General features: G+C 48.4%; 1 long non-coding RNA gene across 1 annotated transcript; it reads left to right on the top strand.

Moving 5' to 3' along the window:
• The first annotated feature begins 341 nt into the window (after positions 1 to 341).
• On the top strand, positions 342 to 2,767 carry LOC106019782 (uncharacterized). Its single transcript, XR_002405933.4, has 2 exons — positions 342 to 665; positions 805 to 2,767. It is a non-coding gene; the product is annotated as an uncharacterized lncRNA (long non-coding RNA).
• The last annotated feature ends 7,880 nt before the right edge of the window (positions 2,768 to 10,647 follow it).

Below are 10,647 nucleotides of genomic sequence, written 5' to 3'. Positions count from 1 at the left end.
GTGTGCAGCTCTCCAGGATGTCCATTTCCCAGAGGCAGCGAGGGGCAGGCTCCATGTGCCTTCCCTGTCCCAAGAGGGGCCCGAGGAGCTTCTTGTCCAGAAGAGCTCCTCTGCGATGCCGTCAGATTTTGTCTTCCAAGACAGTGCCCAGTCGCTTCTTGCCAGGCAGACGGTGGCACACAGAGAAGTGGGAGCGGGTAGGGGTGGCTGTGGGGCACATCACACACAACCTCAGGCAGCCGCACTCACCATCTCCCTCTGATCCAGCTGCTCACGCTCCCTGTGCGTGCCAGAGAGAAAAACGGGCTCTGCGAGGGGCTGATTCATGTGCCCTGCTGCAGACGCTCACTTCAGAAGAGAGCAATCACCCTCCGTTAGCAAAGACAGGTGCTTTTGTGACTCCTGAGGCGCCTGCAGCAGGGTAAATGTTTACCCTGGAGAAACCTGTGTTTAGCCTGATAACTCCCCTGCAGTTGGGGAGAAGAGATGAATGGTTGAGGAGATAGGGACAGGGGGAGGGCACAGGTGGTGCTTCTTAAAGCTTCCTTTTAAAGTGTGTCCTGCGGCATGAATAGATGGGGTGTCTGTGCAACTGACAGATTGCTGGAAGACAGAGAGCCAAACAGGTAGAGAGCCACTTCTCCAGCTGTGGTGTGAAGGTTTGGGTGAGCCGTGGGAAGGCGGCTGGACAGCGTGTGCCTTGTGGAGGGGGCTTGTCCCTGGCAGAGCCAGCCCTGCACGAGCAGCGCACACCCCGCTGGCAGCACGGCGTGGCTGACATCTGCTTCCCCCTGGCTCCCACAGGTGAGACCGATGGGGCCGTGTGGTGCTGGGACATCCACAGGCACTGACTTCAGCAGGATCAGTGCTGGCCTAAGAGCATGTCACAAAACCACGTGTGGGGTGGAAGCGAAGAGTTAGGGAGCAACAGCCTGGAGTTTCAAGGGCAAATGACAGCAGAAGAGAGCATCTGCTGTGTCATCTGTAATGTCTGGGCAGCGCTGCTCAGAGTCTAGAATTAAACCAAAAGGATGTGGGTCTTACTGGCAGTTTAAGTATCTCATTCATAGAGGAAATGGTGTCTCATTCATACAGTTATGAGAAGCGACTCAGCTTCTCCATCTGTAAGTAAAAGGCGAATTTCCTGTAATGCTGTTCCCTGCAGCATCTCGGCTTCCTAGGCTAACACCCAAGTGCTGATGAGATCTGGTTATGTCTCAATTGAACTTTGTGGCAGTTTGACTTCATTTGGGGATCTTCCTGATGTAATTTGGGATCTGCCTGATGTCTTTTACTCTTGGAGAGAATCGAATGAAGTGTTTCGAACAATTCATGTAGGAAAAGATTTTCCTTGGTTGCTGCACCTGAGGTTTGCTCAAAGGCAGCAAGATCTCGGAGCTGGCCATGCCCCAGTGCGATGTCTGCCTGAGGGACAGCAAACGGAGTGCAGTGACCCTCAGCCCAGCACTTGCTGTGATCTGCGTGCCCGCAGGGCTGCTCTGAGGACATCTGGAGCTCAGTGCGGACCTCTTAAGCATCCATCGAGATGAGCACGGATATTGGTGGAGACTTCAGCCTGCAGCACTCTCGCGGCTCTCAGCAACAGGGATAGCACACGAGGGGGAGAGAAAGCACCAAAGGGATTTTTTTCATTGATTTCCAACTCTCAGCCTCCCAGTTTGGAAATTTGATCAAAATACTGAAAGTTGAGAATAATGCCATCAGCTGTATGCACGAGATGAGGACTCTAGTAAGATACTTGAATCCACGTTGAAAACCCCAAATTATTCTTTCCAGAGCCCGGTGGAAATGAAACATACGAAAAATAAAATGAAAGCATCTGATATTTTTGAAGTGAAACATTTCCACTCATCAGTTTGGAACAACTTTTATATTTAAAGGCTTGTTAAATTTCCTGTTAAGAAACCACACGCAGATCTTAAAATCTATCATTGAAAAATAATAACCAGCTCCATTCTGGGTCAAATAAATGTTTCAGTAAGAAAACACAGAGGTAAAGTTGTTTCTTTTTGTTAGAGTAAAAGACTTAGCTCGGCTAAAAAAACACGTCTGCCAAAGGCTTGCTTGGTGCCCCTATTGCACAGGTCTGCACCTTTTCTCCCAAATTTTAAGCCCAGCCAAGGCAGCCTCTGCTACTGCCGCGCCTCCAGACAACTGCCAGTGAGGTGATGCATCACTGGGTAAGATAGACAGCGGGCTGAAATTGGCAGTTTGATTTACTGAAATAGTTTCAAATCAATTGTTCTGCTATTCAACTAATTCTTGATTGCAGTGTTACATGGATCAGAAAGGCCCGGAATAAATTATAAGCTTTGCTACATGTTCCAGGCTCTCCATTTCAGTAATCACATTGCAGCTGGCCCCACATCACCAAGTAAGAGCTAAGATCAAACAATGATACCGGACACGAAATATCTTCTCAGGTTTAATACCGTAATTGCTCTGTTTTCAGGGCTTGAAATGCCTCTTCAGTGGGCAAATGTGAGTCATCTGCCCCTGGGCACAGCTAGTTGGATACATTTCAGCAGTACTTTTGAAGAACAGATCAATTTAGAAGGGATATTGTAACCTGGGAACCAGCCAAGAGACTTCTTCTATCTGTGATTGTGCTTGACACTCGTAATGAAACAAAATTCAGATCACCGCAATAAATTTGCAAACAGTGAGTCTTCCAAAAGAAAAAATGCTTAGCATTTCCCACAAGACCCTACAAATTCAATCTGCATAAGCTCCAAAATAAGTGTATTTTCTACCTTAAACTAATACTTGGCAGGAACTTTCAATTGGCTCATTTAATTAAGCTGGTGTGCAGATCCCATTTTAATGTATTTAATGCTGCTAAAATGACAGGCATACTGATCAGGAGGATTGTGTTTTTTTATTTATATTTTTATTTTATTTTTTTTAATTTAGACTTGCTCACGTTCCCTTCCCTGCTCACATGACGTGCTGCTGCAAGCAGATGCCTCCAGCAGGTGACACAACACCTCAACACAGCCAGGGGCATTGAGGGGAGCGGGGCACGAAACGAAGGAATGAAATTAATGCACGTCAATCAGGGCATCTCCTGCAGCAGGAAGGAGTGAGTGGCACACCGCATGCGCTCAAGGAATCTCCTCTGCTGCCCAGCGGGAAATAGGAGGATTTGATGGCCGCTTGCAGTGCTTTGAGAGCCCTGGCCTAAGAGGGTGGAACAGGTCCCTGCGGCTGGACGGTTTGCCCGAAGGAAAGGAAGTGTTTCAATCAACTTCGTGTGCTTGTGTGTCTGCGTGGCACACCCATGTGTACACACTGTTAGACATGCTGTTCAAACAAATTTGGGGGCTGAAGAGAAATCCCTACGTGTCCGGTGAAAACGGGCAGAAGAGAAAGAGCTAAATTAGAGTTCTGCTGAAGAACTGGCGGGCTGTGGAGCTCAAGCACATTATTAGACCCTGGAAGATCTGCAGACGAGGAGCCACATGCAGCCAGGTTCAATACCTTTTCCTGCCCATCAGCTGATTTTTCTGTGCCGCTGCCTTTCCTGAGGCTCCTTTAATCCTCCCGGTTGCACTGGGTGGCCCCAGCTCAGTGGGGTCAGGCACTAGGTGCTGTACAAACCAGCACAAGAAACAGCCAGCAGGGGATGGCTGTCCTCAGGCAGAAAGAGGCCAGGCTGGGCACTTTCACAACCAGACCCTGCTCAAAGCACTCTTTGGATGAATCTCCAGCCCCAGCCTGCAGCCCCTGGCCTCAGGGCTGTGAGGGGGAGCAGCCTCTGCCTGGCTCAGAGCCGTGCTTGCACCTGCAGGGAGCATCTGCAGAATGAGCAGACTGGGAAGGGTTGAGATGAATCCTGTTGGAGCACGCTGTGTAGAGCTTTGCACTGGAAGTGGTTAAAAATTGGTTCTTGTAAGTCACTGGAGTTGTCAGTAATTGAAAAGCGAATTTAATGGCAGCCTGCAGCTGTTAGCCCTGGGTATCTAGTGACACAGCAGAGGCTCCAGTGAACCTGGTGAGCTCTTGAGAATGCATATATATGTTTTTTAAAATTGGTCCTATCTGCAGGGAGAAATACGTGACTGTTGTGTTATCAATTCCTTTTCTTTTCCTTGCTTTGTGTCAGCTTTCTCTTCCTTGCTTTGTGTGATTACTTGGAATGATTTGGGGTTATTATTATTTTTACCTGCCTATCGTCCATTTGCTTCAATCCTCTGTCCTTACAGATATGATTTTTTTTTTTTCTTTCCTTGCTTTAAGTCTTGAAGTTAATTCCTTCTTCTCTCTCTGTGAGGATTTTCTTTCTGGCGCTTTTGTGTGCGTGACTATTTCATCTTTCCTGAACACCACTTTGGCATCATCTGAACCACTAAGCTATCTGCTGCCTTGCCATCCCCGGTCTCATCTGAAATCCTGCAGAAGGTGACAAATTACTCAGAGTCCAGCAGTGTTGCAAAGACTTAGGTTTTGGCTCAAGTCCTGTCTTTTTTTGACTGATACTTCCCTAAGCCCCCAGCAAGTGTGGTGATTGTGGATGGCAGAAGGAAAAGTATCTCAGGGTTTATATGATGCTTTCATTCCCAAATAGCTTATAAAGGATTAATAAATGATTAATAGGCAGTATAAACATGAGAAGCATAATTTAACAGGTGACTATAAGCATGTCTAGAAAAGGTATTGTGGAATATTATAAGCAACCTATTGACTGTTCGGGCTTTATACTAATCTGTAAGCATCGATTAGTTATTCATTAAGGTACCTATTAATCATTTAAAAACCTTTTATCACCTATTTTGTGAATACTTGACAGAAAAAAAACAACCCAAAATAGTGCATGTAAAAATAGTACTTTCTTCCACAGTCAGCCCTGGGAGATTTCAGAGCCAGAGCTGCCAAAATAAAACCCTAATCCTGACACCACCCTCACAGAGACCTTGCAACTCTGCATGACGGCAGTGAGCTGAGTGTACACAGGTTTGGGCTCCCCACTGACCTGCTGCTGTATTCACATAAGAGATCACAGGATCACAGAACTGTAGGGGTTGGAAGGGACCCCAAGAGCTCATCGGGTCCAGCCCCCCTATATGAGATGCTGGTTCTGCAGATCAACGCGGGACAGAGGGCAGTGGGTGCTGACTCCTACCCAGTCTGTTACGCACTTTTTCAGAGCATGCTTGTATTGAAAATGAGCAAGATATAGGGATTTTTTCCCCTCTACTTTAGGCTCACGATTTTAATCTTATCCAGACTTTAAGCTGTAAACTGAGCCAGCGTTACACATAGAGACCAATGAAGCCAGAGTGCAGCTTCCTCACCTCTGTCCCGCTTTATTCTAGAGTCAGTTCACTGATGAGAGCTGAGAGCAGTCAGGAGCTGCATTTAATGAACCTTCCCTACTGCACACACTTTTTTTTTTTTTTTTTAATAATGCATTTAAAAAATCTGGATTAGGTCATTTTAGATGTTTTTTTCCTTTCATGCCTTGAGTTTTTCATTTCTTTACTAAAAAAAAAAAAAAGAAAGAAATGTAAAAGCAGGACAAGTGGTGTTTGTTTTTCTGGAGGAAGAAATCAGAAATAACTCGGTGCAAGAGAAATACACAGAATTTGAGTGACAATCTCTATCTGATGCTTTGCTGTGCTGCCCGTTCCCCTCTGGACCCACGTTTTCCTGACTATATTCATGCATTGTGTGTGCAGCGTCCCTTGTCTGCAGAGAGCTCATGTGCGGTGTTTTGTCATCACGCTGTGAATTCACCCCACCGTGGGGACTCGACCCCTCGTCCTGTACCACATTTGGAACACAGAGATAGTTTCCATCCTGAAGAGTTCAGCTGGAGACAACAGGTGAAGCAACACAAAGCGCACAGGGGCCTGTGCAGGGGAGCAGTGGTACCCGCTATCCGATGGCTGCGCTCTGCTTTGGTCCTGCTGCGCCCGCTGCTTGGGCACGGCTGGTGTTTTACGGGCATTGCAGTAGCAGTGATTTACAGCAAGGTAAGGGAGGCTTCGTAGATCTGTGCAGAGGATTAACATAAGAGAAACTTTCCTCTCTGTGGTCTCTTTTGGCCTCTGAGAGAAGGAAACATCAGCCACGTGCTCACCTCCCAGCATGCCCTTTGAGTGCTTTTCTCTGTTGGGACTTGCGTGGGCCAATTACCAGCTCCATCCCTGTGGAAAGCTGCCCCTTTACATTTCCCACTTAATCGATTTGGACGAAATCTCCCTGAAAATCCTGTTTCTTCTCTTGCTCTTTTCTTCCTAATGCAGTCTGCTCTAATACCTCAGCAATCCTCCTTCAGATCCCCGCGTAGCCCATTAGCGTGTTTGTACTGAAAGATTTCCTTCCTTTCCCGTAATGCAGAAGAAATAATTTCATGGTGTTTTTCCCCTCCTGAATATTGACGGAGATGCTGCTGAAAGTCTCTCTCTGTTCCTGCTTGTACCCATTCACACTTGAGCTCACACCCTTGTTATTTTGTGCTTAGGGTTCCCTGCTTCCTTGGCTGAGTGCTAATTGGCAAAAATTAAGCAGCAAGCACTGACATACCCCTCACACTCCGCACTCACTTCCCAGCTTTTCAGCCTGCTAGTGCTTCAATTAAGCCTCTTTGATGCGCTAGATGGCTCCGCATCACTTCTGACCCCATCTGCAGAGTTTCAGGCTCTCAGAGAGATACTTTTAGCAACCCCCTGTCATTTTTGTTTATTTAATATTCCCTAAATGCTGCAGCTCCTTGCGGCTCCCAGGGCGAAGTGATTTGATCCTTGCTCCTCTGTTCTGGTTGCTTGTGTTCGGGGCTGGGTGAGCCGCTGGGCCTGGAGGTCAGCCCACATCTTTCTGCCAGGCTGCAGTTTGCGGGCCGGTCCCTCGCACGAAGGGCCAGTGTCTGGTCAGAAACACAATACAGATTTGCAGCCTCTCCAGGAATGAGGCTGGAGATGAGGTTGCTGCCCTTCAGCCTCATACCTGCTTATTCAGACCTTAGTTCCCCAGCTTTCCCTGTGTGCACGAGCCTCCTCCAGGCATGTATTTGCAGGTAGCCTGCCCCCCTCCTGCTGCCTGGGCTTCGCATCTGAATTTCTTCCTCCCTTACAGCAGGATTATAAGCAAATAATCTGTGTGCCAAATGTGATCACAGGGGAATGCAGAGTTAGCTGCTCTGACTGATTTGGACAGTAAAGAGCCATAACCAAAAATGATTTCTTGCCCTGACCCAGATTCCTCTGGGAAGCATGTGTGCATCCATAGTTTTACAGTTCCCAGCGTTAAACAGGCCAGAGAGCAGTCGGGACGTGTTGCTGCAGCATGTGAGCCACTCAGACCACGGCGATTTATGAGCGTCGTGTAAGTATCGGGCACATACTATATTTAGAGACAGATTGAAGAGAAAAACCACCCCGCATGCCATATAGTTCTGCACTGGCTTAGAGTAGCTGTGTCGATGCCAATAGGACTCTTCTGAGGGATGGGGAGGATTTCTCTGATGCCCAAATGTAACGGGGCAGTTCCGTGGGGGTGCACCCCTGCTCTCCACACAGCACATCTGCCTTCAGGCTTAGCTGAAAGCACATCTCATCTTTCTTGATATGTGCTGCGAGAGGTTCATCCGGCAGGGAGGACCATTGCTCACGTAGATGATGGGACTGTCAGACATGCCACAAAGTGCTCCCTGTCTCATATTTCACTCCTCTTGTTTGGCCGCGGTGCATCAAGAAGAGTTGCTCTCTAAGCCGTGCTGCTGGGAAGCCTTTTTTTTGCCTCTATTGAGCAGTCAATAATCTACTAAAATCAAAACTATCCATTTGCCTTGTTCCTATCAATATAACTCTCTGCTTTTATTGAATCTCTCTGTTGAGCTAGCTGGTGATTTGATCTTTGTCGCTGTAGCATGACTGTCGCACAAATATATATGGAGGACGTGGTCTCCTTGGCTTGCGAGATTTATCTGTCTCTGTTGGGCTGGTCAGCGGAGGAAGGAAAAAAAAGGCACAAAGAAAAGAGACAGATGGTGTGAGATAAAGAGAAACTGAAAAGGCAGATCAAAGATTGATAGGGGAAGAAAGAGGAGAGGAAGGACTGAGCCAGGGAAGCAGCTGGAGAAGAAGCAGGCCCCGGGACTTGCTGACACTGCGGCAACAAAAAGTCCTGCTCAGGGCCAGGTCCTGTGGGGCTGGGCACTGCCCGGCAGTCAGGAGAGCTCTGCCCTGCCCCGAGAGCTCACTTGGAGGAAGAAGGGAAAGAGGAATTTCAGATGCCATCAGACGGTGTCTGAGGGGACCACTAATGAGCTAGCGTGGGGTCAGAGAGAGTGCGAGTGGTTTAAGGTAGCAGCTCCTTCCTGGGAAGCTGTTTAATCAAAAATATTGTATCTTGTCAGGAGTCAATGAAGCAAAGTTAAAGGAGGCACGGTGTGATGTAAATCCCCTCCTTGCCTGCTGGGAGAAGACAGGCCTGAGAACAGCCGGGCTGGGGCTGCCGCTGCGCTCGCTGCCAGCGCAGAAGCCGCTCTGGCATCACCCTCTGCTCCACTGCAGCAAGTGCCAAAGCCTGGAGCAGCCCCTCACTGCTCTCACATCACCGAGCTTCTCCCAGCACAACCCCAGCACAAACCCCTGCTCCTTGGTCCCGGGAGGACCCTTCTCCTTGCAGACCCCCAGCCCCTGCACAAGCAGGCAGTGAATTGCCTTTCGGACTCCCTCAAAGCCAGCCTTGCTTGGCCGTGCAGGAGCTGGGAAGGCTTTGCAAGTCCTTGGGGGAAGGATGTCCTCCTGTCTTATGCTGCTAGTGAGTGGGACGTCCTGCTATCTCCTCCCGTCCTAGGTGGGCTTGTCCTCTCACCATTTCCAGGAACTAAGGCAGGATCAGCATCCCTGTTCGACAGGCGGGGAACTGGTGGGGCCAAGAGTTCAGCTCTGAGGTTTGGGTAAGTCCCATGGAGAAGCCCAGCCTCTGGGTTATTCCTGCTGTCTCATCTCTCAGCATCTTTCGCTTCTGGCATGCCCCCACACCTTCTTTCTAACCCAGTTTTGGGGAAATCTTCAGAAATAGGCTCCCTTTCCTTTCCAAGTGACTGAAGACTTGTTAGGTAATTTGTGGGCCAGGATTTTTTTTAGGTTCAAGCTTTTTTTTACTCTGTCACTCTTCAGGCCCTGCCATCCTATGGCAAAGCAGCATGCACGCAATTAGCAGGCACATTTCTGCCTTTGTCACCTGCTCTGAGTCCTCTTGCTTGGCTGAGCTGCTGAGATAAAACGTTGTCAGCTCAGGTGGTGAGATTCAGCCTCTAAGATATCTCGACACAGAGCATCCACAGTGGGGATGAGAGACGGTGTCATCAGAAGGATGTAAATGACATGGAAACCCAGCCCAGCGCCAGCGTCAGTGCTCTTTATCCAACTCTAGACTCCAAAAGCTGTTCTGACAGCAGACTTTCCACACCAGTCCTAATCCTTCCACAGCCTCTGGCTGCCCTACAGGGACGGCGCTCCAGTCCCACTGCCTTTGTCAGACCACTTGGCAGAGAGGGGCTTCCAAAGTTTCTTAGCAGATGCTAAGAGCTTCCTAATAGGAAATCATGACTAGATCATATTCAGCTTACATCTCACTGTCTCGGTCTAAAAATAAGTTTTACATCAGGCGTGATGGTTCTTAGCCCCAGCCTGCTGCCTTGTAGGGAAGTTTTTGTGGATTTTGCCCCAAGGCAGCAAGAAAGAGGTTAACCCGGGCAGCAAGTACCAAGCAGCTGGGAACGATCGAGGAAAAGCTAGCTAGTGGAGTGCAGTCAGAGGAGGAGCTGAGGAGCCTATTTTTCAAAGGATACAACCTTAGAAAGTCCAGGAAATCAGGCAGGACAGGCTTCCAGAAACAAATTCTCAGCAGGGAGCAAACTGGACTAGTTTCTTAGGTAATGCCAATGCAGTAGCATGGAGAGGAGTTAAACTTGCTTACGGAGTCTCTGCATGCCTTTCATTGCTATCCCTGCCTATCCCTTGTTCTGCCGATTGGCTTCTGAGTTAATAACCCGATCCGTGTGATGAGTGGGAGGAAGCAGGGCACTGAGCTGGCAGAAAAGATCTTTGTCATCTTCACCAGAGCCTCGGAGGGCTTCTGAGCCAGGAGGTGGTCAGAAGGGATCCGGGGCTGTCGAGGGGAGATGAGATGTGCCCCAGCTGCAGGAGAAGGCTGGTGGCACTGCGTGCATAGAGGCAGGGGTCATCCTTCCCTTCTCTGTGAGCCAGCTGTGGCACCGCGTTCAGCTCTGCACACCTCATTATGAGATAGGTATTGACAAACCCAGGGAGTTCAAGAAAGAGCAGCAAAAATTATTGAGGGTAGGGGGAGTTCAAAGGTTTGATTAATGAGAAAAGATTTTAAAATCTAATTATGTGCGGCTTGGCAAAGTGACAACTAGGAAGGACATGATAAGCGGCTGCATATCGAAATAGAATAAATACCATGGATGGATAATATTAATGTTCAGTGACTCAAGGGAGAGTCTTAACAAGAGGAGAAATCTCGGTGGTTATCAGGAAAATATTCTTACATCTGCTGCATTGGGCAATAGGTAGCTTACTGTGAGGAGAGGTGAAATCAGCTGGGAACTGTATCCCAGGGAAGCTGCAGTGTGAAATATTGCTTGGGAAG

The sequence above is a fragment of the Anas platyrhynchos genome, chromosome 20, assembly GCF_047663525.1.
Source record: "Anas platyrhynchos isolate ZD024472 breed Pekin duck chromosome 20, IASCAAS_PekinDuck_T2T, whole genome shotgun sequence".
Lineage (NCBI taxonomy): Eukaryota > Metazoa > Chordata > Aves > Anseriformes > Anatidae > Anas > Anas platyrhynchos.
Note: the sequence above shows the minus strand (reverse complement) of the source record. Positions and strands in the feature narration are given on the sequence as shown.